General features: G+C 40.0%; 1 non-coding gene across 1 annotated transcript; it reads right to left on the bottom strand.

The window, feature by feature from the left end:
- Positions 1-4,190: 4,190 nt before the first annotated feature.
- On the bottom strand, positions 4,191-4,293 carry LOC138070589 (U6 spliceosomal RNA). The gene has a single exon (XR_011144161.1). It is a non-coding gene; the product is annotated as a U6 spliceosomal RNA (small nuclear RNA).
- Between the last annotated feature and the right edge of the window lie 339 nt (positions 4,294-4,632).

Here is a 4,632-nt window from a genome sequence, read left to right on the forward strand (position 1 = left end):
TCTGTTTATCCTTCACACATTCATTGTGAGCAAGCCACAGGGGTTCTCTTCTCTCCCCAGTGGCCTAAATCCAGAGCCAGTTTATCACAGCCCCTGCAGGAATTTACAGTGCACAGTTGTATACTAAAGATAATTACCATCTCCTAAAGGAGGTTTCTGTTGTCCATTTTGTTAAACATTTAAAACCACATGAGATGGCCTATAATTTGTATACTTTTTCATGGTGCCCTTTCAACTCACAAATATTTCTTAGGATTCTCTCATCACTGAGGTGGACTAGAAGCAGGTTGGACCAAATAAATTTTTTACTTAATCTCAAAAGAAGAAATGTAAATGACTTAAGTAATATGGTTGTGGGGTGGGCTGGGATGGAGAAGGAGGTAGGTCTACCTTCATTAGCAGTACTTTTCAAAGAAAAGTATAATACTTTGAAATAATTAAAGGAAGTCCTCTTGTAAAGGTGGAAAGTGTTTTTTTTAAGAGATAGGATCTAGCTTGGTGAGGGTTTAGGATGATGGGCACTTTCACACACTGCTGGTAGGAAATGTAAAATTGTACAACCTTTTCACAAAGCAATTTGAAAATGTGTATCAAAGGACAAAACAGTGGGTTGACAGTGCAGAAAACTTTGGGAATAAACTAGCATTCTGCACCTCCTGCTACTAGGCATGAGGACACAACATCACTTCAGTGGTATTCTTACCAAAAATTCATAACCTGGATTGAATTATGAAGAAACAATTAAGCCAAACCTAAACTGAGGGATCTTATAAAACAGCCAGCCAATCTTTTTCAAAACTGTCAAGGTCATTCAGAATCAACTACTTAATTTACAGAGCCCTGATCAAATTAAAATGTGAAAATTTCAAAATTTCCTTAAAAATGATGAAGAATTTCAAGACAACGATTACAGAGCATTAAATCAGATGTGCAGGGCAGGACCCTGTGCAACTGGACAGATAACCCAGAGGTCATGAAAGACAAAGAAATACAGAAACTGTCCTGCACCAGATCAGTCACATTAGCAGGACAAGCTGAACAACTTAAATAAGGTCTGTTTCTTAGTTCAGTTGAGTCGCTCAGTTGTGTCCGACTCTTGGCAACCCCATGGACTGCAGCACACCAGGCCTCCCTGTCCATCACCAACCCCCGGAGCCTACTCAAACTCATGTCCATTGCGTCAGTGATGCCATCCAACCATCTCATCCTCTGTTGTCCCTTTCTCCTCCCGCCTTCAATCTTTCCCAGCATCAGGGTCTTTTCCAATGAGTCAGTTCTTTGCATCATGTGGCCAAAGTATTGGAGTTTCAGCTTCAGCATCAGTCCTTCCAATGAATATTCAGGACTGATTTCCTTTAGGATGGACTGGTTGGATCTCCTTGCAGTCCAAGGGACTCTCTTCTTTGCTTCTTCACAGTTCATAGTTATGATATGCGTTTGGAAATGCATTTCAGACTATTCTTTTAAAGAATTGCTATTTAATCCATTTAAAAATATCATAAAGGGGCTTCCCTGGTGGTTCAGTGGTAAAGAGTCTGCCTGCCAGTGCAGGAGACATGATCCCTGGTCTAGGAAGGTCCCACATGCCGAGGAGCAACTAATCCCGTGCACCACAACTACTGAGCCCATACGCCGCAACTAGTGAAGTCCGTGTGCCCTAGAGTCTCTGTGCCACAACAAGAGAAGGCACCACAATGAGAAGCCAGGACACTGCTACTAGAGAGCAGCCCCTGCTCACCACAACCAGAGAAAAGCCCCACGACACTGAAGACGCAGCACAGGCAATAAATAAGTGCACAAATAAATAGAAATATTTTAAAAATAAAATATCATGAAAAGGAAAAGTATAAAAATCCAAAAAAAACTCTCCATCATTCTCTTTTCATATCCTTTTTGATCTTTATCAAACTGGAGATGCTGATTTTATACATCATCATAATTATGATATACAGTTATGTTTCTCTACCTTTTATCTAATATTGTTTTGCAAAATGTCCCCATATTTCTATATTTTTTCATTTTAATCAACTGTGTAATATTTCATAGATAACCCTAGTTTTTTATATACTTTCTATATTAATACAGTTTAAATTTAAGTGATTTCTCACTTTTAACTATTAAACATTTTGTTACAGGCCTTTTTGTGTAGCTTTTATTTTATTATTTTGAATTACTTCCTTATGACACATTCCCAGGAGGAGGATTGCGGTGCCTCTTGATATGTGGCATCAGTTTGCTTCCCCAAAGGATCAGTATGCATTTCTAGAGCATCTTATCTCTCTCGGTTTGTGGCTGTCCTGCTGTGGTTTACCAAACAGCAGTTGCTTTGTGATCTTACTATCATTCATTTCCCACAAGAGTGTCTCACCCTTGTGGTTAATCTGCAATACACATCTTCTCAATGCTTGTATTCTAACTATAATCCATAACCTTAGTCCTAGTCACCTTCTCTTCCTAGCTAAGGCTTTACCAGGCATGCACGGAATTTAAATCATTTGTGGAAATTGAGGATGATTCAAGGAAGAGGAACTTAGAAGAGTACTTTGAAGAAACAGCCAGAATGTAGGAGGAAGAAAATGGAGACAATAGAAAAATGAAACCTAAGGAAAAAGTGTTTCTTTTAAACAGCTGGAAGGTTAATATGAAGGTGACTAAAAGAGCAAGGCAGTGATCAGATACGGGTTTATTGGAAAGTGCTTTGGTTGCAGCACGGGGAAATGTTTGAATGTGGCCCCAAGTGAATGTGGAGAAACTGGTTGGAGGTTACTTCTGTCACCCAGGGAAGAGATGGTGGTGACTTAGTCTGGGTGGGTAGATATTGTGAAGTGAGTACATTTAGAGGATATTTACATTAGATCCTTAGACCTTATCCATCTTATAGCTGAAAGTCTGTACGGATCTCAGCTATCTAGTTTCAGAGGATCTAATGTAAAACATGCTGAACTACAGTTAATAACATTGTATTATATAATAAAAAAAAACATATTCAGGAGGGTAAAACTAACAGACCTTAGTGACTACTTGGTATTGTTGTTGTAGTTGCTCAGTGTTGTCCAGCTGTTTTGCGACCCCATGGGCTGTAGCCCGCCAGGGTCCTCTGTCCATGGTATTTTCCAGGCAAGAACACTGGAGTAGTTTGCCACTCCCTCCTTCAGGGGACCTTCCCAACCCAGGGACCGAACCCTTGGCTCCTGCTTTGGCAGGCGGATTCTTTTACCACCTAGCTACCTGGGGCGCCCAGACTAGGTATATTAGCCTCCTAAGGCTGTGATAACTAATTACCACAGATTTAGTGCTTCAGAACAACAGGAATTTATTCTCTCACAATTCTGGAGACCAGAAGTCTGAAATCAAGATGCTGGTGGCGGGGGTGAAGAATCCACCTGCCTGCCAATGCAGGAAACACGGGTTTCGATCCCAGGTCCAGGGAAGGTCCCACATGCTGCGGAGCAACTAAGCCCACGTGCCACAACTATTGAGCTGATGCTTTAGAACCGGGAACTACAACTGCTGAGCCCACGCTCTACAGCTGCTGTAGCCTGCATGCCCTAAAGCCTGTGTTCTGCAACAGGAGAAGCCACTGCAATGAGACGCCTGTGCACTGCAACTAGAGACTAGCCCCTACTAGCCGCAACTAAAGAAAGCCCACGGGCAGCAACAAAGACCCAGAACAGTAAAATAATAATAAATAAATAAAATTTAAAAAAATTATGTTGGCAGAGTTGGTCTCTTCTGAAGGCTCTGAGAGAGAATGCACCTCATGCCTCTCTCCTAATTGATGGTGTTGCCAGCAATCCTTTGTGTTCCTTTGGCCAATAGATGCGTCATTCAAATCTCTGCCTCCATCTTCACATGGTCTTCCCAGAGTCTCCATGTGCCTTCTCCTCTTTTTTTGCCACTCATTACTATTTGAATTTTTGAATTTAACTTTTATTTTATATTGGCATATAGGTGATTAACAATGTTGTATTCTCAGGTATATAGCTAAGTGATTTAGATATACATACATACATACATATATATGTGTGTGTTTATACATATATATATTCTTTCTTTTTCAGATTCTTTTCCCATATAGGTTATTACACCTATTGAGTAGAGTTTCCTGTGCTATACAGTAGGTCCTGTGATTATCTGTATTATATATAGTAGTGTGTATATGTTAATCCTGAACTGTTAATTTATCCCCCTCCAGATAGGAATACTTCGTGAATTTGTGGGTTATCCTTGCACAGGGACCATGCTAATCTTCTCTGTATCTTTCCATTTTTAGTATATGTGCTGCAAAAGCAAGCCCTTCTCTTTTTTCTTTCATAAGGAAACCCATCACAGCTACTTATTAGCTCTGTGAGGAAGGGAGTATGTCTAATCCAGGATTATTTCATTTTTGGGAAGCTTATCTTAATTATATCTGCAAAGACTCTTTTCTAATAAAGTCACATTCATAAGTCCTTGGAGTTAGGACTTGGACATATCTTTTCCAGAGATAAATTCAACCCACTACACTTGGCTAATTGGACAAGAAAGAGGGTGGTATAGAAAGAAAATGACTCTTGGGTTTTAGGTGTGAGCAACTAAAATATTGTCATTTGGTGAGATATGGAATATTATAATAGGAGCAGATTTGGAGAA

The sequence above is a fragment of the Capricornis sumatraensis genome, chromosome 23 (assembly GCF_032405125.1).
Source record: "Capricornis sumatraensis isolate serow.1 chromosome 23, serow.2, whole genome shotgun sequence".
In the NCBI taxonomy this organism is placed as follows: domain Eukaryota; kingdom Metazoa; phylum Chordata; class Mammalia; order Artiodactyla; family Bovidae; genus Capricornis; species Capricornis sumatraensis.